General features: G+C 43.2%; 2 protein-coding genes across 38 annotated transcripts in view; one reads left to right on the top strand and one right to left on the bottom strand.

The window, feature by feature from the left end:
- Positions 1-19,256, top strand: part of COBL (cordon-bleu WH2 repeat protein) — a 1,088,462-nt gene extending 1,069,206 nt beyond the window's left edge. Inside the window, exon 16 of the transcript XR_014557426.1 lies at positions 19,028-19,256. The gene's annotated coding sequence lies outside the window, so the exon portion shown is untranslated. The remainder of the gene's footprint in view (positions 1-19,027) is intronic.
- Positions 1-24,240, bottom strand: part of FHOD3 (formin homology 2 domain containing 3) — a 320,858-nt gene that overhangs the window by 184,665 nt on the left and 111,953 nt on the right. The window lies entirely within an intron of this gene.

Here is a 24,240-nt window from a genome sequence, read left to right as displayed (position 1 = left end):
CAGGCTGAGACCCTATCTGCCTGCGGACTGCCTCGCCAGAGTGGTGCATGCTCTGGTTATCTCCCGCTTGGACTACTGCAATGCGCTCTACATGGGGCTACCTTTGAAGGTGACCCAGAAACTACAACTAATCCAGAACGCAGCAGCCAGACTGGTGACTGGGAGCGGCCGCCGAGACCATATAACACCGGTCTTGAAAGACCTACATTGGCTCCCAGTACGTTTCCGAGCACAATTCAAAGTATTGGTGCTGACCTTTAAAGCCCTAAATGGCCTCGGTCCAGTATATCTGAAGGAGCGTCTCCACCCCCATCGTTCTACCCGGACACTGAGGTCTAGCACCGAGGGCCTTCTGGCGATTCCCTCACTGCGAGAAGCCAAGTTACAGGGAACCAGGCAGAGGGCCTTCTTGGTAGTGGCGCCCGCCCTTTGGAACGCCCTCCCATCAGATGTCAAAGAGAACAACCACTACCAGACTTTTAGAAGACATCTGAAGGCAGCTCTGTTTAGGGAAGCTTTTAATGTTTGATGTATTACAGTATTTTAATATTTTTTTGGAAGCCGCCCAGAGTGGCTGGGGAAGCCCAGCCAGATGGGCGGGGTATAAATAAATAAATTATTATTATTATTATTATTATTATTATTATTATTATTATTATTTCACAAAACTAACAGTACAAACACTATCAGTATTCCCCGATTTATCCAAGAAAGAACATAGGAAGCTGCCTTGCACCAGGTCAAGACTATGGGTCCATCTACTTCAGTCAGGGCCGTCTTTCCCATTGGGCTTAGTGGCGCGTTGCGCCAGGGCACCAGCCTCTCAGGGGCGCCACAGTGAGTGGGGGAGCTGCGCGGCTTTGCCAGCAGCCTCCCCTTTCCCTTTCCCCTTTCCCTGCATGCCTGCCAGCTGCGCCTAGTCAACCATATGGCTGCCAGGTGTGCAGCTTGCCTCCCAAGCCTCCGTGTGAGGAGAGCGATACCTGAAGGGCCTTGGGCAAAGGTCGACAACTCTGGGAAACGGGGGGCGCCAGAGGGATCTTTGCACCACTGTGCCAGAGATGCTTAAGACTGCCCAGACTTCAGTTTAACCCACAGGAACTAGTTAGCATTGTAGAAAGGTATGTGGACATGCTAGAGATTGCACCTGGGATCTGTTGCAACCAATTTTTTTTATGTAAGACTGTTTGCATTTCTAATTAAAAGCTGAAGGTTGCATTTCAGCTGGAGGAGGAAGAACCTTCATTAAAGTGCAATAGTAGTAGTAAGTCCCATGCTCCCATAAATCTACCCATGAACTAAGAGGAAAAGGTCGCCAGCAACAGACGCCGTTCTTCAGCTGCTCAACCATAGCACTTCCCTGAACAGATCAGTATTTGGTAGAGACTCTTAATGTCAGGGCTGTGGGTTCGAGTCAGGACAAAAACAGGGGGTTGGACTAGATGATCCTCATGGTCTCTTCCAACTCTACAATTCTATGATTCGATGTAGATTTTAAAATACACCAACAGAATACTGGTATTTCCTTTGCCTACTGACGTTATGCACGAAGGACACACATTTAGAATGGTAGAGAAACATGTGTTTGTGTTTTAACGAGGCTTCTGCCGAAGTATTCAGGCCACAATTTTCAGTGGATGTTCTTTGTGGAGGAGGTAGAAAATACACACCACCACTCTTCAGGAGGTTGAGATCTAATTCTTGAGGCTGGGGGGGGGGGCTAGTTTTATATTATTGACAAGGCAGCAGAGGGTTTTCACTTTTTTGACAAAAGAAAATTTAATTAATTAATTGATATAATAATAATAATAATAATAATAATAATAATAATAATAATTCTGCTCCCACATCAAGAGCTTTAGATAGAAACATCCATCTATGCTAAAAATTATTAAAATTTGCCAACTGAAAATCCTCACTTTATAAGTAGGCAAGCAACACTGTGAAATGGGTGGGGTAGATGATATTTGACCCAGCACTACTTTTAATGTAATAACCAGGAATGTCAAATTTTAAATGGGAAGCACTGATTCAACTTATTTGTGGTAGGTGTCATGACAGCTGGGAGAAGCGCAGAGAGAAGAAAGACCAGGGTGCATTTCAACTGCCCCAGCTACAATAAAACATCTCTCTCCTGCATCAATCTCTTCAACCACAGAAGGTGCTGTAACTCTCCAACTGTTTTGACTTCAACCCCGAAAGGGCGCACTTCCACTGCTGTTGAAGATGGAGCAGAGAGCCTGCTCAAATTTGAAAGTAGTTCACTAAGACTTAAAGGCTTAAAGTTCAGGTGGTGTGAGAACAACACACCATCTATGGCAGGCAGGGCCAAACTTGGCCCTCCAGCTGTTTTGGGACTACAAATCCCATCACCCCTAGCTAACAGGACCAGTGGTCGGGGATGATGGGAATTGTAGTCCCAAAACAGCTGGAGGGCCAAGTTTGGCCATGCCTGATCCATGGGAAGATAAGTTATAAGACACCTGAAGGCTGTAATAGATGGCAATGTGTCTGCAGTTTGATATCTGGTGGGTACAGTCCACAAAGAATTTTGCCTATGGCATCCCTTCTGTAACGAATGGGAGCTGCATATAAGCAGATAATACAGTCAAACCTCATTTTTCGAATGGCCCCATTTTCAAACGTTTTGGCTCCCGAACGCTGAAAACCCAGAACGCTTCAGTTTTCAAATGTTTTTTGGAACCGGAACATCCAACGAGGCTTCCGTTTTGAGTTTCCGTATTGAATCGAGGATTCTGCCTTCAGTTTTCAAACGTTTTGGAAGTTGAACAGTCTTCTGGAATGGATTACGTTCGAAAACCAAGGTTCCACTGTACCCCAAGGAGAATTCATTGGGATCTGCAAGGAGCTGGGGCAAGGAATAAGGGTAAAGTTAAAGGCACCCCTGACTGTTAGGTCCAGTCGCGGACGACTCTGGGGTTGCGGCGCTCATCTTGTTTTATTGGCTGAGGGAGCCGACGTGCAGCTTCCAGGTCATTTGGCCAGCATGACAAAGCCGCTTCTGGCGAACCAGAGCAGCGCACAGAAACACCGTTTACCTTCCCACCGGAGCGGTACCTATTTATCTACTTGCACTTTGACGTGCTTTCGAACTGCTAGGTTGGCAGGAGCTGGGACCGATCAACAGGAGCTCACTCCGCCGTGGGGATTCGAACCGCCGACCTTCTGATCAGCAAGCCCCCCGCAAGGAATAGGAATCGGCAAAGCAAGGGGCTGCTACATCTTCTTCAATGATAAGGTACTTCATTTCTATACTGTTTCCCCTCCTATTTAACTACCAAGTACGCCAATTAAATGTGTGTTTAATTAATGTGTTCATTCATTTTCAACAAGGCATAACAGGATTCTAAATTAACAACATAGCAAACACAGTGTCATCAACAAAGAGTCTTGCTTGGCCTCTAAATGCGTTACATGAAGCTCTGTTCTAAGTATCTGACTTTAATACGCCGTGTCTGTGTTTCTAATTATTTCCGTCTGTGGTAATTGAGTTGATATGTGTCTCCTGTGATGTTTACATTTTTATAGGAAATTAGATCATTAATTTTAAATAGTAAACTACTCGAGCCAAGACACAAAATAGATTTGTGTTGCGGCTGTTGAGAGACAAGCACTGATCTCAGGGAAGGTGAGACCTGATGAAGGAAACCTTCTACTGCAGCTGGAGTCAGAAAGCTTTGTCCACCCGATGGCTACATTTCCTTCTGGGCAGCCTTCCAGAGGCAAAAGTGAGATCAGCCTTCCAGGGGCAACAAATGTTAAATTTTACTTTTGTACAGTAGTCAAATTTCTGCACAAACTCATTTACCTATCTTCTATCCAGGCAAACAAAAGTTATTAGCAGAGGTCAAGGACACATTTCAGCTGGGAAAAAGCATTCAATGAAAGTATGAAGCATGGCCGGGAAGAGATGTGGGTAGAGTCCTGGGGGCCAGAAGAGGCTTCAGGGGCTACGTTTGGCCTCTGGGACAGGTTCCCCATGTGCTACAGTGTCCAAGAGATGGCCAGCCACCTGTTTCTTTAAACGTCCCTATACCACTTCTTGCATCAATCTGTTATACTGTCAAACATCTTGCCCCATGAGGAACTTTCTCAGAAAAAAAGTGAATTATGTTCAATAGGGGGGACGCAGGTGGCGCTGTGGGTTAAACCACAGAGCCTAGGACTTGCCGATCAGAAGGTCGGCGGTTTGAATCCCCACGATGGGGTGAGCTCCCATTTCTCGGTCCCAGCTCCTGCCAACCTAGCAGTTCAAAAACATGTCAAAATGCAAGTAGATTAATAGGTACCGCTCCGGCGGGAAGGTAAATGGCGCTTCCATGCGCTGCTCTGGTTCGCCAGAAGTGGCTTAGTCATGCTGTCCACATGATCCAGAAGCTGTACGCTGGCTCCCTCGGCCAATAAAGTGAGATGAGCGCTGCAACCCCAGAGTCGGTCACTACTGGACTTAAAGGTCAGGAGTCCTTTTACCTTTACCTTTATGCTCAATAGGACCTACTCTCAAAAAAGTGCACACTGGATTTTAGATATTGCATTTTAGGAGTGCCTGCCAACCTAGCAGTTCGAAAGCACCTCCGGGTGCAAGTAGATAAATAGGGACCGCTTACTAGCGGGAAGGTAAATGGCGTTTCCGTGCGCTGCGCTGGCTCGCCAGATGCAGCTTCGTCACGCTGGCCACGTGACCCGGAAGTGTCTTTGGACAGCGCTGGTCCCGGCCTCTTAAGTGAGATGGGCGCGCAACCCCAGAGTCGGACACGACTGGCCCATACGGGCAGGGGTACCTTTACCTTTACCTATTTTAGGAGTAATTAAATAAGTTATGATTTGTTGTTAATATGGAAAGATTGACATATTAAATTTAGGGAATATAGACCACATAATGATTTTTGCTAAGTTTCTAGGTCAGGCTTCCTCAAACCTGGCCCTCCAGATGTGTTTTTAGCCAACAACTCCCATGATCCCTAGCTAGCAGGACCAGAGGTCAGGGATTATGGGAATTGTAGTCTCAAAAACATTAGAAGGGCCGAGGTTGAGGAAGCCTGGACTAGGTAGTGCACCATGGTTTATAGGAATTGTAGAGATAAATTTATTATGATTTGCTGGGTTTGAAATGGATGCATTGTGTATGTGTATGATTTAAACCTACTTTAGTTTGCATCTGTGAATAAATTTGCAATAAACATTTAATGTGTTCATGCAGGCAATCATCACCGATGCAAATGAAATCGTTGTGGGTAGATGGCATTCACTGAGAAGGTCATGAATACTCAAGAGAACATTAAAACTACAAGGACATTTTTATAAGGCGGTCTTTTGTATTTAATCTTTTATTTTAAATGACATTTCTGTTGAAGAACACAATGGTCCAGCATTCAGCATCCACTTGAAAAGCTCTTCAGTTATTATCTAATACATCCCCTTGCATCTCGTCCTAATGAATTGTCAATTCATTGGAGCAAATGAAGTTTTTTCCTGTTTGCTTGTCAATTAAGTTTGGCAGTCTTTTCAGTCTGTAATTCTATTTAGTCCACTTCTAGTATTAGTAATGACTGAACCCTAATTTTGATTTCTAATTGAATGTCAGCCAAACTGTAAAATCCTCCCTTTTTAAAAAAAAGAAAGAAAAGAGAACAATTTCATTACTCCTGGATAAAAAAAGAGACAAGGAAACAAATAAGCCATTATTTCAGTTTATTTACCATATTTATTTTTTAAAAAACCTCATAATTGCTGTGCCAAATATACGGGAAACCTGTAACTTACACAGGGATAAGTTCACAGTAAGTTGCAGGCTTACTGTATAACATTACCATGTAATAAAACTAATGTAAAGCAATAACAAAAAGGAGACAGGGTCAGATGATGAAATGTAAAAGCACTGCCTGTTTTCCTTTGGACAAAAAAGAAGTGTGAGTATGTATGTACAGTAGCACCTCGGCTTACGTTACCCTCGGGTAATGTAAAATTTGGGTTGAGAAAACGGCCAAACCGGAAGTGTTTTGCTGCGTGTGCATGCGCAGAAGCGCTCTATGGTCTGCCGCCGCATGCGAAGAAGCGGTCCCTCCGGTTGCAGAAACCTCAGGATCCGACCGGAGCTCCAGAACGGATCCCGTCTGCAACCGGAGGTACCACTGTATATCTGAAAATGAGGGGAAATTACATTTAGCAAAAGCAAAAATATTGCAACTTCGTATGAAATTGTATTGAAATCTAGCATACTGAAATCCAGTTTTGAATGAACAAAAACCCCACAAGGATCCTTGCAAAACGCAGGCCTTCCTGTCTCACATTTCCCATGCATAATGATAGGAATATCACTGGAAATTGCAGAAGCAGCAGTCTCCCTTTCTAGGTTGTGTCAAGTAAAAATGCTTCCTCGGGAATGATTTCATCCTTCCCTCAACCTGAGGTTGATGGAGTTGACTGGTGCTTTTAGGGGTATGTCTTCCCTTTCCATGCTGGGGTGTGTGGGGGTGCTTGGGGGGTCACTGTTGCCCTTGGCAGTGTTGATTCCCAACCAGTTTGGTCCAGAAGATGCACTGTCTGTCACAAGTCATGTCCTAAGCATGTCGAACACAGAGAATGAGCGCTCACATTTTACACTGTGGGTGCCCTTTGCGGGATCGCGCGTGGCACTACAGTTCCCAGGGAGCTTAATGGCGAACAGGGGCTGGCTTGCCTCTCAGTTTTAATTTTGGGAGGCTCACGCCCAGCCTCAGTAATCCAGTTTCTTATTTATATGGGGCCAGCCCCATTTATAAATAGGGGGTGGAGCCGACAATAGACAAGCAGTGGGCTCTGGAGATTCACCCTCCCTATCCTCCCTTTATTTTATGATTCTTGTTTGCAGGTTAACTTTTTCTTCCTGTTTAGCGGCAACAAAATATCTGGCAACAAATATCTGGCAACAAGTTAGTATTTGGCAAACAGCTGCAGGCAAATCTAACAGGAAATGTTGCATTTGCAAAAGCTATAGTGTGCATTAAAGGAGAGATAAGAATTTTTAAAACTTAGGCTGCAATCCTATAGCCATATGTTGGGGTTAGTCTCATTAGACTCAATGAGACCCCCTTCTGACCAAGACTTGCTCAGGTAGGATTGAGGTGTTAATGTGAAATTTTCCAGATCTAGAAATAATATTCTCTTAAACTTAGCTATTCTTTAAAAAGCAGCTGCTTAAGATCAAAGGAGCAATTTTTGAGCCTGCAGCTCCCTAGACCATGGGTAGGCAACCTAAGGCTGGGGGCCGGATGCGGCCCAATCGCCTTCTCAATCCGGCCTGCGGACGGTCCAGGAATCAGCGTGTCTTTACATGAGTAGAATGTGTGCTTTTATTTAAAATGCATCTCTGGGTTATTTGTGGGGCATAGGAATTCGTTCATATTTTTCCCCCAAAATATAGTCTGGCCCCCCACAAGGTCTGAGGGACAGTGGACCGGCCCCCTGCTGAAAACGTTTGCTGGCCCCTGCCCTAGACTTTCCAACGTTACATAGAGAGACACGGAAGTCTTCATTTAGAACTGCGAGGGCTGAGATACCGATTTGGAATCCTCCTGTGTGAGGAGGACCATTTCCCCAAGGAATTTATGTGGGATATTTCGCCGCAAAGAACTGGCAACCCCTCTGTCCTCCCTGCTCTAAATGGAGACATATGCTAGACGCCCCCATCACATAACAGAGCCCCCCGGGACAGGTCTCCATTTAGCACTGAAGGGCTGAGGGACTGCCAGCACAGAAGTGGCACATGCATCTGACTTTCTCATATGCCACTTCTGAGCTGTCAGCATCTCAATCCTCAAACAGGTGCTCAGGCACCAAAAAGAAACCAGCTGGTGGGCTCTTTTCTGCCCACAGACCACCACTTGACCACCCTCAATATACTGTACATACTATGACTCTTTAACTGCAGCTGCAGAGAAACACACACAAAAATTATATCTCTGGCTTGCCCTACTGTGCTTGGAAAAACTGTTTCGATGCATGTTTAAAGCCTAGTTCTCACTAGTAGTAAAGTGTGTCTGGGCTGTGCCATCACAGCTGGGTATCCGCATGACTCAATATCCTTCCATATTAAAAAAAGAAAAAGAAATAAATCCTTTAATACAGAAAACAAGTTGCCAGAAAAAACATTTCTAAGCCCAACGCTCATGCTAGCTTTCTCCATTAAGAAGATTTCCACCATGTGAGATGTCACCTGCAATCTGAAGTTCCGCAACCGAGAAAGAGATTTACCATCTTTACGAGAATTTGCCATATTTACATGAGTCTAATGGACCTTTGAATCTAATACGCACCTCAACTTCCAGAACCCTGAAACCTGAAAAAGTATTTGCTGGCAAATGTACATGTGCCATTGAATTGAATGCACACCTTAATTTTCGCAATGTAATTCATCTCTCTTTAGGGCAACCACTGTAAAGATGTTTGATTTTGTGCAGCTGTGTCAGAACTTTCAGCACTTTTCTACTGAACACAATCCTAAAGGTTGTCCGTAAGAGGCTTCCTGAATCCAGGCCTGCAGGGATTGCAACCAGAAGGATGTATAAAACCCTTCAGGCATGAAGCATTTGTTCCAAATGCTAATTAGAGGGGCAACGATTAGGTCACACTGATCTTGGCACGTCACTCAGCGCCATGTAACTGATGAACGAAATGTTCAGTATTGACTTGTTTAGCCCTTCGGTGGTTTTCCATTTGCCAAAATAACCCTGATCAATCCTTACCCGAGGCTACAGCACTGTAAAAAGCAGAGACACCACTTTGCTGACAAAGGTCCATATAGTTAAAGCTATGGTTTTCTCAGTAGTGATGTATGGAAGTGAGAGCTGGACCATAAAGAAGGTTGATTGCCGAAGAATTGATGCTTTTGAATTATGGTGCTGAAGGAGACTCTTGAGAGTCCCATGGACTGCAAGAAGATCAAACCTATCCATTCTTAAGGGAATTAGCCCTGAGTGCTCACTGGAAGGACAGATCCTGAAGCTGAGGCTCCAATACTTTGGCCAGCTCATGAGAAGAGAAGACTCCCTGGAAAAGACCCTGATGTTGGGAAAGATGGAGGGCAGAAGGAGAAGGGGATGACAGAGGACGAGATGGTGGGACAGTGTTCTTGAAGCTACCAACATGAGTTTGACCAAACTGCGGGAGGCAGTGGAAGACAGGAGTGCCTGGCGTGCTCTGGTCCAGGGGGTCACGAAGAGTCGGACATGACTAAACAACAACAGCAGCACTATAACTTGGAAAGCGACTAAAGTATAACCCTTTGAACAATAAAGAACGAGCTAAGGTTATTTTCAACATAAAGATTGTTTTATAGTATGCCCTTGTTCTGTATGCATCATTACATCAATATTTAAAATACACTTGTGTTGAAATGTAAGACCCACTCACCAAAAATGTCTTAGAGGTTCACCCCCTTTAAAAGTCAATGGGTGATACTCAGTGCTAATCCTACTCATTGAGTGGCCCGTTTTAAGTTTAATGGACATGACTAGCTTAGGTTCATTAATTTCAATGGATCAACTCAGAGTAAGACTAGCATAAAATATAACACAATGAATATTCTACTCCAAAAGTCCTGAAAAAGACTCTTTTTTTCTAATTAATTAAAAAATGACCCCAATTAATCAGGTACCAAACATTATTTTAAAAGTTAATTATTTTAAATGAAACGACATACACATCAATGACTGACAGCTTTAATTTTGGAAAAGTCATCTGTTCTTCCATCTCAAGTAGGAAAGAATACCTCTTCTGAGATGCTGTTTGCTACAACAACATGCATTATAATATAGTACAATACAATACAATATCTAAGAATGGTTTTACTTTCAAAACTATTGTTTTAACAATATGCACACTGATGCAGATTTAATCAGCTTTTTAGCAGATTAAACCTCCTACTTCATTAATCAACAAACATTTCTTTGGTTGAATGACAGCCCAACCCAGGGATAGGGAATGTGTACCCCTTCAACCAACTACCGTGGGACTCCACCACCCATCATTCAGCATAGTCAATGGCCAGGAATCATGAGAGTTGTAGTCCAACATGATCTGCAGGGCTCTATATTTTTCACTCCTGCCCTAACCTATCTCTGCATCCATCTTCAGAACATACAGTGCACACATTTATCGGCTGAGGTTTCATTTGGCTGATCAGCACAACACTGGGCATTTCATGCGCTACTCACAGATGCCTTCACTGGTGGTTTTCTTGTGCATTATTTCTCAGCACACTGGATTCCCTACATTGCACTGGTTCATCATATTTAGGACTCCAAAAAGACCCTACATAGCAGTATTAAGTTACATGGTTCCGCAGGGCCATGGTATGGCATTGACTGGAAGTGTCCTGCTAAAAAGTGCAACCACAACTTAAACCAGGTCTTGGTCTTCACACTGAGGACAGGCCACATGGCATTCCAGGCAGATGACCAAGCAGCCAAAGGAGGAATGTCTCTTCCCTTCTATGTTTCTATATAAGTTATAAGCCACCCAGAGTGGCTGTGGAAATAACAACAACAACAACAACAACAACAACAACAATTATTATTATTATTATTATTATTATTATTATTATTATTATTATTCCAAGCACAGAAATGCAATGGGCTGCTGCTCTCTGTCCTTCTGACAGGCTTGGTGGGTGTTTTTCTTTGGATAGGAGGAGTTAGTAACTTTTGTGAGCCTATGTGAACAAAATCATTTCAGAAAATTACTAAAATTATCCAATTACAAAAATCCCAAGTACTTTTATAGAAATATGCACTTAGTGAATCATTGTAATAATACTTAGCATGTGTGTGTTGTTTAAAGCACTTAACATATTTATCTAAGTACTTCATTTGCCACTTCAAAAAAGACTGGGTACTATTATTATCTCCACATGGCTGAGTTTGAGCGAATAAGGTGTCTAATGAATTATAAGCTAAGGAAAGATATGAACTGGGGACATTGCAGCTCACAGCTTTTACCGTTAGCCATATCAGCAGCTTCTGTTTGGGTTTCAGATTACACTGCAGCCAGTGAGATTTTGGGTGGTATGAACTGGAACAAAAATTTAACTGCATACTCTAAACAGAAATAAATTGCAGGTTATATCAGTTTTCAAAGGTTGTAATATGCTGTCCATTACCGGACAGTGACATCTGTTATGGGACTCTTGTACCAAATCTACTTCTCAAAAGCCTAATCTAGCATGAAACTTTCAGGTATGGAAAGTCCAAACACCTCCAATATAAACACCTCAACAATGAAGAGTCCATAATGTCTTAGATCTCCTGTTAAATATTTTCAATCAATCAATAAGTGATGTTCTGGATATGCTCAACATCAACTCCCTACCTAAAAGAATCTTCATTTTGTCCTAGATTTGAACCCCCCTTTGTCTAGGAAAAACCCAAACAAACTCAACAATTTTGGCTCTCCCGAAAAAGCTGAACAACTTTGGTTGGTAGTAGATCACAGTCTCTTGGAAATTGGACAGCCCTGATCTAGAATCAAAGTTTACTGAATCTAGATGGATGGTTTCTGTGCCCCCCCCAAATTCTCTCTCTCAAACACACACACACACACACACACACACACACACACACACAGTGTACTCCACTTAACTTTATGTATACAGTGGTACCTTGGGTTAAGAACTTAATTCGTTCTGGAGTTCCGTTCTTAACCTGAAACTGTTCTTAACCTGAAGCACCACTTTAGCTAATGGAGCCTCCTGCTGCTGCCACGCAATTTCTTTTCTCATCCTGAATCAAAGTTCTTAACCTGGGGTACTATTTCTGGGTTAGCGGAGTCTGTAACCTGAAGTGTATGTAACCTGAAACATATGTAACTCGAGGTACCACTGTACATCCACTTTTAACATTTCCCCAATGATTCATATAAGCAACCTGCTAGAACTTGCTTGGTAATTTGTCATTGTTTAGCTTATCTGTATATGCAGTATATAGGGTTGCCATATTTTAAAAAGTAAAAACCAGGACACAGGAAACTAAGAAGAGTTCTAGCCCAACATTCTAGTTTTCTCTGTATAGGAGATATGTTGTGTTTATTTGTTTTTGGGTTACAGATGCTTCAGGTTACGGACTCCACTAACCCAGAAATAGTACCTCAGGTTAAGAACTTTACTTCAGGATGAGAACAGAAATTGAGTGGTGGCAACGGGAGGCCCCATTAGCTAAAGTGGTACCTCAGGTTAAGAACAGTTTCAGATTAAGAACGGACCTCCAGAACAAATTAAGTTCTTAACCTGAGGTACCACTGTATATGAACTCATTACCTACACTGAGAATAAGGTCTTTGATGTTCTTCTGAATGCCTCAGTTAAACTTCCAACATCTAACTAAACTTTTTCAATTCCCTCCCCCATGAATGCACACAAAGGAAAGAAAAGGACAAAAATCATCCATAAAGATAATCTGATACATGCCCTCCAACACTGCACAAATAAAAACAGGGACAATTTTTTCTTACCTTTAACAACAAAGTACCACTCCTGCACACAGTGGCTCACTACCTGACTCATTTTTAAATACAGTTTTTAAAATTAAAAGCTGACAAATACTATAAGACAACTAAGCTGATAAGAAACCAGAAAACATGTTAACTTCAGTTAAGGTCAAGTGAGCCTACCTTCTTAATTGTTCAGTCACATATTAGTTTTCCATATTATATTACTAAGCCTGTAGTTAACACCTTATGCTGTTAAATGGTGTTCTAAATGCTCTCCTTTTAACTCTAGAAGTGGAAAACAATGTGAGAAGACAGAAGGAGGGATGGGGGAAAGTCCAGAACTTTGGCAGCTGCAGCACATATTATTTGGTCACTGGTTAGCGTGGCGCTGTGGGTTAAACCTCAGAGCCTAGGACTTGCCGATCAGAAGGTTGGTGATTCGAATCCCTGTGACGGGGTGAGCTCCCATTGCTCGGTTCCTGCTCCTGCCAACCTAGCAGTTCAAAAGCACCTCAAAGTGCAAGTAGATAAATTGGTACTGCTCCGGCGGGAAGGTAAACGGCATTTCCGTGCGCTGCTCTGGTTCGCCAGAAGCGGCTTTGTCATGCTGGCCACATGACCCAGAAGCTGTACGCCTGCTCCCTCGGCCCATAAAGCGAGATGAGCGCCGCAACCCCAGAGTCGGCCACAACTGGACCTAATAGTCAGGGGTCCCTTTACTTTTATTTTAACTAGCGTATCTGTATAGGAATTGCAAAATAAATTGCAATAGGGTTAAACTCACAATGGCTTTAGGGCAAGATGCCATTTTGTCACAAACCGCAAACAAGTTTGCTCATGGATACATAAAACACACATTCGCTTACAGCTGCTTTTGATGCTGTTTTGTAGCTTCAAGCCTTGTTGTTGTTGTTGTTGTTTAGTCGTTTAGTCGTGTCCGACTTTTCGTGACCCCATAGATCAGAGAACGCCAGGCACCTCTGTCTTCCACTGCCTCCCGCAGTTAGGTCAAACTCATGCTGGTAACCTCGAAAACACTATCCAACCATCTCGTCCTCTGTCGCCCCCTCCTCCTTGTGCCCTCCATCTTTCCCAACATCAGGGTCTTTTCCAGGGAGTTTTCTCTTCTCATGAGGTGGCCAAAGAGTCTCAGCTTCAGGATCTGTCCTTCCAGTGAGCACTCAGGGCTGATTTCCTTCAGAATGGAGAGGTTTGATCTTCTTGCAGTCCATGGGACTCTCAAGAGTCTCCTCCAGCACCATAATTCAAAAACATCAATTCTTCGACGATCAGCCTTCTTTATGGTCCAGCTCTCACTTCCATACATCACTACTGGGAAAACCATAGCTTTTACTATACGGACCTTTGTTGGCAAGGTGATGTCTCTACTTCTCAAGCCTATATAGGCTTCAAGCCTATATAGCAGTAATTCCGACAGGAATCAGGGCACTCTCACTCATAGCTTACTAGAGGTTTACAGATGTGTAAATCAGCATAAATGCATTTAATATTACACTGGAACGAGTCTAGACAAACTATGTGTACTATAGGTTGCCTTGGTGCCTTTCTGCCTAGTTCTGCCAACCTTCCTACCCCTGAGCTAGAATCTCTCTCTCTCTCTTGTTCACACTGCCAAACCTTTTATAAACAAAATGTACCCTGCTTGCTTACATGTTTTTAACCAGACATTTTTCATTTTAGCAGCGACAACAGACAGGCTGTCAGCTATGTCTACATCATAATTCATTCATTTCCAAGGGAAAGGAAGTAATTCAGCTTTATCACATCAGTCAGTACAGATTCGTACGTTGCTTTCTCTGCCTGGGTAGCAGGAGATATAGCGAGAATTATGAAAGTTTGCGCATAAATGTACAGACCTACATGGCCAGCAGCACACAGACCTATGGCTTGGGTCCAATGAATTAGCTTTGCTACTTCAGCTTTTGTACCTCCTTGGCAACTTGAGGCGTGAAACTATTTGTCCGGACGCAAGGACCTAAGTTACCACTCCAAAATAAAGTATATGACTCATCAAAAATGTTACATGTCTTGGGGGAACCTTGGCCGTCAAAGATTATCAAAATCCCAGTAATTAGGTGAATAATTAAAAGACTCTATGTCAGTGGCGTAGCGTGGGTTGTCAGCACCTGGGGCAAGGCAAGTAATTTGCGCCTTCTAACCCGTGGATTTTAGTAGGGGCAGAGAGCTGCGAGTGCGAGCGCGCCCCCCCCAGATGTTGCGCCCGGTGCGGCCGGCCCCCCCTGCACCCCCCACGCTACACCACTGCTCTATGTATGTACCATGTCTGATAGGATTCCACTGTACTCCACCGAAACATGAGTAAAGGCAAAGAAACTGAGATGAAAAAAAGAAAAAAGGTGGGCAGTACTGTAAAAACAAAAAGAAAAAACAACCCACCAAAGACTTAAGAATTTGGGATATCCACTGGGTAGGCAAGCTAAGGCCCGTAGGCTGGATCAGGCCCAACTGCCTTCTGGATCCGGCCTGCGGACGACCTGGGAATCGCTGTATGGATTGCCAGCACACACATTCTTTCCCTCTCTCTCCCTCCCTCTCCCTCACATAGTGGCAGCAGTGCCTCCTCCTCCCTCCCTCCTCCTGGCTTCTCTCTGCCCTGCCTAGAGGAGGAAGGGGGCTAGGCTTTGTTGGTGCCAGCGGCAGCGCTTGAGCAGCCGCCATGTTAAGCAGCCCCTCTCTGGAGCCCTTTTGCACGCCGCTCATCGTCCCTCCGCCGCCGCTGCCAGCCCCCGCCGCTCGCAAGACACAGGTAAGCAGCCACCGGGGCTCGTGGTGCTCTTACAATATATCCCCCCTCAAATATAGTCTGGCCCCCCACAAGGTCTGAGGGACAGTGGACCTGTCCCCCTGCTGAAAAAGTTTGCTGACCCCTGCACTAGAGGCTACCAACATAAAATACCGTACTTATTTTCTTACTACTGTCACCATATGGTACTCTAGACAAGTGTTTCCCAGCCATATGCCCCCCCGGGGGGGGGGAGCAAGATATTCCAAAGGGGGGGGGACAGATGAAAACGGATGGTTCAAGGCACCAACCCACCATCTTAGGGTTTACTCCATAGCCTTTTTCCTCTCAAAGATATCCCACAAGGCAGCGGAGATGAGCTACTTTCCCAGGTTATCCTGCTATCTTGATGTAACCGCTATTGCCTACACGGAGAAGGGTGAGCTTTTCTGTCACAAACCCTTATTTGCTTTTCCAGGTCTTTCATGGGCCATTTCTGTTTCCAGGGAACTCTGCATTGTAGCCTAGAAATGACCCTGCTTTCACTCCATTGGGCTTTTATCCTCACAACACAGTTGAGTCAAGAACGTTGTTGACTCTCGCCAGCTCACTGGTTGTGTAGACCTGTGGTGGCCAACAATTTCAGCAAGTATGTCACAAGCCCAAACTATGAGGTCATGCAGTGCAGGAGCCAGGCCCTGTGACCAATAGGACTTTGCAGGACTGGGGTCTTCCTAAGTTTGTTCTGCAGAGGCAAGGCCACACAGGTGAGGCCAATTGGTAACTCACTGCACCTGGTGGCAAGAGCTGGGAAGGGATATAAGGTCAGCATTTCCCTTTGGATCTTTGCCTCAGCATCACATTTCCTGCCTTGCTGCGTTTGGCTTCTTGCTTCCTGATCCTTGAACCTCAGCTTCTTAACTCCCTGCTTCTTGATCCTCAGACCCCTGATTTTGTGACTCCTTGCTTCTTGATCCTTGGACCCATGACTTCATGACTCCTTGCTTTCGGACCCTTGGCTTCTTGACTTGCAGCTCTCTGACCCTTGGACTCTTGGCTTTCTGACTCCTGGCTTCTGGACCCATGTTCCTGCTCCCACCCCGCCATCTTGCCCCCGCTCCTGACGTCCCCTGCCGGGACTTCGATTGCCCATGAACCGGACCGTGACAAATACTTATGTAGCCCCACTGAATCTTAGTTTACATCTAGTCCAAGCTTGCCCAACTTCTGACCCACCAAGCCAAATATAGCACACCAGCCATTGACGACTTCCTACACAGGCTTGATAGAAATCCCATCTTTGCTGCCTCTCTGAGATTGTCTTCTGGGAGGATCACAAGCTGGGCAGGCCTGCACTAGTCTAATTAGGTGTGAACCCATGTCTGGTCTGTATCACTTCAGATTGCAGGTGGGGTCTCACAGGATCAAATGCCTTTACAAAAAGAAAGCTGGTTTGTCAGGAAGAAGTGGTCTAGCGGAGCAATCTTACTGACATGCTGATTCTCATCAGAGCACTCCTGACATATGGTTGTCAAGCCTCTGCTTAAAGACCTCCAAGTCTACCCCAATGACAAGATTTCCTCTGTGAGAACAACACCTGAGTGAGAGGGCCAGCAGAAGGACTGCAATACTGGAAAAGAGAGTTGACCTAATATTTTGCAAAAGCCAGGACCGTGAGGGCATTTTGCACCTGCCTAGAAGCGACACACATTTCTGTTGCACGTGCCATTCATGGTAAAGGATTTCTATCTTAACACAATTGCAAGGTAATTGCCCCATTGATTTCAAAACACCCATGAAAATGAAGTTTAATAACAAGGGCAACAACACAAGTGCTTTAAAACAGCCAATCAGATAACCGGACTGAAATAACAAGCAGTGCCGATAGCACAATCCACAGAAAACTCTGTTGCAGTACCTTAAAATGGCTCTTAATAATAAAAAAAAGAAATATTAGGGAAGCAATCCTAAACCTATTTACTTGAGAATAGGCTGTATTTTAATATTCTGCTGGAAGCCTCCCAGAGTGGCTGGGGAAACCCAGCCAGATGGGCGGGGTATAAATATTATTATTAATATTATTATTTCCAAGTAAATGTGCATAAGACCAAAAGACCCAAAGATCATTACTTTCCGCCTCTTTTGGCTGAAGATCTTATCTAGTCACCTGCAGGCATGTGCAAAGAAGACAAGTTTTTGTATTTTAAAGAATGGAATCTGTCGCAAGAAAAATAAATTCATCTAAGATCTTAATTTTTTTATGGTAACACTAAGTCAGGAAACACTTCTCTGAAAGCTATTTCCCCGTTAGTGCTATTATAAAAAGCTTTGAGAAATCAGAAGTTTGCCAGTTCTCTGTTTTCTTCAGCTGACGTGCTGTGTTACTTACTTAGGCTGCAATGTTATACCCAGTTACAGTACCTGGGAGCACTTATACCCAGTATAAAACCATAACAGCTGCCTGCAGGATCAGGCTATAGCAATGGAAAGCTAGACAGGTAGCCAAAACTAAAATGCACAACTATCTGCAGGGTTCCTTGGTCTGATCAAGCCGTGACCGCAACTTCACAGAAAACACTGGGCTTCCGGAAAGAAACCTTTTCACTTTACAGAAACAAAGTCCTATTAAGGCAGTCATGTATCATCAAAGGTCAAGCTCTGCTAAAAATAATCAATGCATAAAGGATTTATTTTGAGGCCCAGAAGTTCCTTGTAACTGCACCAGCAGTAGCCCGAAATGTTATCACCGCTGAAGTGAGAGCATGCGTCGTGTCCCACCAGTCTTCCATATCAGGCAACACTAATTCCTTTACTCAGCAGGAGAGGAGGACCAGTGCTGTGCCAAAAATTTCTTCTCCTCCCCCCCCAAGCCATTCTCGATCAATTAACAAGTAAAGAAATTGCATGCAAATATGATCAAAGGGGAGAGAAACGTTTGGTAAAATTTGTGTGGGTGCGGCGCAGGACTTCTTTCTAAGGTGGCTGAGGTGTTTTGTGAGTGATCTCTCTTACATTCTACAAATAATTTATCTGCTAGTCTGCATTCTGCAGCCTTGCAAGGTGTCCACACTGTTATGTACTGAAGTTCTCACCCTGGGCCAGCAGGGGGATACTGTAGATAGTTATGCAAATACGGGATCAAAAGTGACATTCAGTGATTGGATAGTTTTAGAAAATTGTTACAGTTACGTTGTACTGGAGCTCTATATAAGCAGGCTGACTGAGCCCTTCAGTTCAGTTCTGTCCTGGCCTGTGAATAAACAAGAGCTGTTTGAAGAATCACTGTGTCGTCTGATATGTCCACCCAAAACTTAACACACACTTCCTTAAAAAACAACACCCTAATATCCCTAGCTGGGCTTTTCTATACGTGTAAGAAGCTGGAGGGATTAGGCTGCCTACTTTGCACATGATAGCAGTTCACTGTTATTTTTAAAGTCTTATTTAAAAAATAAAAGGAAAGGGAGGGGCTGTATCTACAAATACACTAATCTCAAGTGTTTGGCAGCCAACTTCCCCACCTTCTATTAGTAGTAGTAGTAGTATACTGCCTTTCAGCAGAAATTCACAAGGGGTTCACAACATAAAAATACAAAATGAAAACACAAAATACATAATAAAACAAGAATAAAAACAAAACAACTTTTCCCCTCCCACAAACATATTTTAAAGGCCATAGAATGCTCAATCAATCAAAGGCCTGGTTATATATAAATGGTTTCTCCTGGTATATAAATATATCTCGCTTTACTGGCCGAGGGAGCCAGCGTTTGTCCGCAGACAGTTTTTCCGGGTCATGTGGCGAAACCAGAGCAGCGCATGGAAATGCCATTTGCCTTCCCGCAGGAGCGGTACCTATTTATCTACTTGCACTTTGATGTGCTTTCAAACTGCTAGGTTGGCAGGAGCAGGGACCAAGCAACGGGAGCTCACCCTGTCGTGGGGATTCGAACCACCGACCTTCTGATCGGCAAGCCCAAGAGGCTCAGTGGTTTAGACCACAGAGCCACCCGCGACATAAACTGCAACTCAAGCAAACCCATGGCTGTGATCTGGGAGAAAGAAAAGATCACATGTAGACGCAGTCACGAGAGAGCCCCACATAGGCAGCTAGACCCACAGATTGAGAGAGTCAGAAATGTAGCAAGAGAATCAATAACTTTGGGAGGAACCTACAGATACTGCGACTTTCAAAGGCAGAGGGAGAGCCACAAAAAGGGAAAAGGAGGATCCATATATGGTGGGAGACCCAAACCAACAAACAAATGTACTATCAAGTTTCTATAAGCCTCTAGGTTTTTTTTAAAAAGAGGGATTTATTTTTCCATCCTTTATAACACAACCAGCATTTGTTAGAAAGTCACTAAAATGTTTTGTAGCAGGAAATAATCCTGTAAATTGCATGCATTTGTTTATGTTATCCTAATAAAAATGCATATAAGAATGAAAGGAAGCAATTGAGAGGCATCTAAATTATACTGCAGACTACAGACATACCACAGGGGCGGAAATTGTTCTTCTCCTACATAATGGACTACTGAAACCGCAGTGGAGATGACAGATCAATTCTGATTACTCTGCTCATTATTCTGCATGTGGTCTGGCCAGTCTAAAATGCTAAAGCAATTTTCTTTATATTATTTTAGGCATTTTAAAAATGACGATAAACTGGGTCAGCCCAAGACATTCCATCACCTGAGGTGGAACAGCAAATGACCCCCCCCCCCCAAAAAAAACACCCTTTCTTCCGCCACCATATGTGATTTTGGCTTCACATGGTGTCCCCAGAACATAATCCCAGCATAAATTGAAAGCTGACTGTACATCTTATCTTGGAGACCACTGTAAGCAGATGAAAACAGGGGCAGGATTGCAATAACACTTGTAATGTAGCAAGCGCTATGGAGATATTGGAGTTATATAAAATGTGGATTGCGTGTCGAGGTCCCCAAGCCACCTCTAAATAAATTCACACTTCACATCATAATTTTTGTTTAAGGTTTTTGGCATAATTTTGGCTACAAAATACAAAGTGAGTGGTTGCTTAGGCATTGGTTACAACTATCTGTCCTTGCCTAGGGACAGAACTGACATCCACAAGCCTGTGAAGTCAGTAAGGGAAAACATTACATGGGGAGTAGATGGAGCTGGGAACCAGACCTTCAGCTCTCCCCAAATGCTCCCAGGGGCTCTTGTGTGGCCCTATCCCCTTTGACAGGGTAGCGGACAAAAGCATGGTGAGCCCCTGGATTCCTTTAATGGAATTCCCTTGCAGCAACAGCATTGGAGGGGCAGGCACAGCCAATCCATACCCCTCCACCAACCATTTTTTTTCTAAAACCAATGCCTAACCGCAACCTTACAAGTTGTGACGATTTGCTACGCAGTAGGCAAAAACCAAATGGCACCAGCCAATCAGCCAAATGGACAAAATTCCTACCGGGCCCCTGCCCCCAAAGCAAGTGACCCCATGACAGGCATAGCAAGGTCAAATGCAACAGATTCCCTAAAATTAAGGGAGGGTGGGCGGGTGATCCAATGAACGCAGTGAAAGGAATATATATCAACCAATATATATATATGTCAATCAATATTAGCAACATCACACTCTCCCCAGCAACTCCAGGAGTCCAATCACACAGTGGGCCAACCAAACTTGCCCAGCAACAGGGGGTGTCTGGTTAACTCCATCGCAACCCGCGCTCTCCATGATGGAGAACACGCTTTATTGGAAAAGATGCAGTAGACCCACAAAAGGACCCACAGAGGGGAAGTTAGGAAATCCAGAGATTTGAGGAAATCTTTTAACTGTTGAAGTTTGTGATTGTATTGCTCTAACTTTATATTTGTAAAAGCAAATAAAGATTATTTTTTAAAAAAGAAAGCTGACTGTACTTCAGGAAGGAGGACATGAGATTGAGGAATAGATTGTACCTGCCCACTCCTATTTAGATTTGGTGGACAGAGTGCCTGAAGAACGATGGATGGAGGCTCGTAACATTATACAGGAGGCAGCAACGAAAACCATCCCAATGAAAAGGAAATGCAAGAAAGCAAAGTGGCTGTCCACTATATGGAATTGATGGAAAGGACTGGCAGAATCCGAATCCAGGGAGAGGAGATGGTGGAAGAAGATTGGAAAATTTAAAGTTTATATTTAGAAATATTGCAAAATTAATGAGTGATAGAAAAATGGTGGAATGATATTTTATGGCCTTAGCAGAAATGTTATAAGGAGTTAAGCATATATAAGTATTTTAGTTTTAATGGAAAATAAGGTTAAAAAATATGTTATTTATAATATGATAAAAATAGAGAAAGATGGAAAGGATTTGCTGAAACAATTAACAAAAGTGGAAGACAAAAAGGGAGGTGAGAGGAGGTCGAGGAAACAAGGGAATGAAAGATAGAGTATGGAAAAGATGTGATGTATGTTTTTAAATTGGTTTTTTTTCCATTTAGGGTTAGGGTTAGGGATTGGGTTTAGTTTAGTTTAATGTATTTAGTTTAATGGGTTTAGGTTGTGTTTTGTATTGTCTATATATTGTATTGTATTGTCTTTTTTCTCTCTTTTGTCTTCTTTTCTTTTCTTTTCCTTTTTTGTAATCCTTAAAAGCAATAAATATTATTTTAAAAAAATCAAAATCAAAGTGGCTGTCCAACAAGGCCTTACAAATAGCGGGGGAGAGAAGGCAAGCAAAATGCGAGGGAGATAGTGAAAGACACAGGAAATTGAATGCAGATTTCCAAAGAATGGCAACGAGAGACAAGAGGGCCTCCTTAAATGAGCACGACTAAACAACAAGCCCACTCCTATCGCAAGACTAAGCTGTTCTGCATCTGTGTCCTTCAGATGCCCTTGTGGGTTGGATGCAACATTTTCATAGACCTTTCATGCTTTTAAACCCCCATGTGTTTCTTTTTTAAAAAAATTCCTATCCTGCCTTCCTCCCAAAGGATTCCGAACCTCACTATCAACACATAAAAACGCATCGTTTGGGCCTCTGCACATTGGACTTAATGCACATAGGCCTTAAAAAAATATACAGGTGAAATTCGAAAAATTTGAATATCGTCTGGTCAGGTCAGCAGCCTTCCCCATGATTGTGCTTCCTACTGAACCAGACTGAGAGACCATTTAAAGGCTCAGGAACCCATTGCAGGTGTTATGGATTGAATAGCTACTGCACCTTTTCACAATATTCTAATTTTCTGAGATTGTTAATTTGGGGTTTTCATCAGCTGTATGCCATAATCATCACAACTGTAACAAATAAAGGCTTAACATATCTCGCTTTGCATATCATGAGTCTATCTCATATATTAGTTTCACCTTTTAAGTTGAATTACTGAAATAAATGAACTTTTCCACGATATTCTAATTTTTCGAGTTTCACCTGTACAATGTACAGGTATGCATTAGAGGTTTTGATACAGATTGCTCTTCTTCCCAGTTTGAGGGGGTAAATGGTGAACACAGGTTATTTATTGGAACTAAGTGACTTTTGCAGCTGTTGTTAAAGTTGCAAAACAACGAAGCACCGGATGGAGCGATGGAGAAATTTCTGGAACAGCAGTGGGATATCAGTTCCGCCCAAGGCATGGCGGATAACAGCAACAACCAGGGGAAAGGAAGACATAACGTCTCACAAGGAAAGGAAGAAACACCGCGGACAGAATAATTGCCACACACAGAAAGAACAAGGATATACCGTATTTTTCCCTGTATAAGATGCCCCTTATTTTGGGGGACTCAGATTTAAGAAAATGGGGGGGGGGGGAGGATTGCACAGGGTGGTTGAGCGTTTTTTGGGGGGGATTGCCGAAAAATGCTCACCCACAATACCCCTCGACACAGCAACCAATAACATGCCCAACAGCCGCTGACAGCAGCGGCAACAAGCAATCAAATGCCCACCCTATGCACTATCCATGTATAAGACGGCCCCACTTTTTAGCATCATTTTTAAAGAAAAAATCCTAGCCTTATACATGGAGAAGTACGGTAGTTTTTGAGTTCCTCACTTGCAGTTTTATAAATCATTTAATGTGTCAACACAAAGAGAAGTTATTAGTATTGCAGTTGTTGTATAAGGGATTATTATTATGACCAGAATGTAAAGGGAATTAATAAGATTTTGGAATGCAGAAATAAAGCAAATAATCAAACCATCAATTCTAGCACACTTCCCAATTCTTGATGTTAGTTGGCTTTTTGATATTATTCTACTCTTAAAATAGAATTTTTGTTCTGTGACCGCCCTGAGACCTCTGGGTATAGGGCAGTATATAAATTTAAAAAATAAAAATTGCAATATGTAATTTGGGTGGGTGTGGGTGTATGGATTTGTTTTACTTTTTAATCAACTCTTCAGTCTCTAAGGCAGTGTTTCCCAACCTTGTGCCTCCAGATGTTTTTGGCCTACAACTCCCATCATCCCTGACCACTGGTCTTGCTAGCTAGGGATGATGGGAGTTGTAGGCCAAAAACATCTGGAGGCACAAGGTTGGGAAACACTGCTCTAAGGAAATTACAGAAAAACAAAGCAGCAGCTAGCAGCTACAAGTTATCAGTCTCTGCAGGTGCAGCAGGTGGTGTGATTCTCCAAGCAGACACCATGGTCTCTAGAGACAGACGGATGCCAACAAGATAAAAAAGAGAGATCAAATGGAGGTATGGTCCATAGCCATCTGAACCCTAAAACACAGACTTCTATGGCATACAATAATACTTTAGACTTCAACAATACAGCTCCTGAACAAAGCAAATGAAATATGGTAAAACTTTCTAGAAATGTAACGCCACCATTCCTTTTCCTTTACTTTAAAAACAGTCCTTTGAGTAAACTGAAAGCCTGTTGGAAATTAGGTCCTCTAAAGATAATATCTGATATCCTGCTACGTCCAAGCAAACATCTTGAATGTATTTCTGCAATGCTTATAATTCAGGCTGGCTTATAAATTTTATCACTAAACAAGAGGATTTTGAAGAT

Source organism: Podarcis gaigeae (genome assembly GCF_964106915.1).
Source record: "Podarcis gaigeae genome assembly, chromosome: 13".
Taxonomy (NCBI): Eukaryota; Metazoa; Chordata; class Lepidosauria; order Squamata; family Lacertidae; genus Podarcis; species Podarcis gaigeae.
This window is presented reverse-complemented; position numbering and strand designations above follow the sequence as displayed.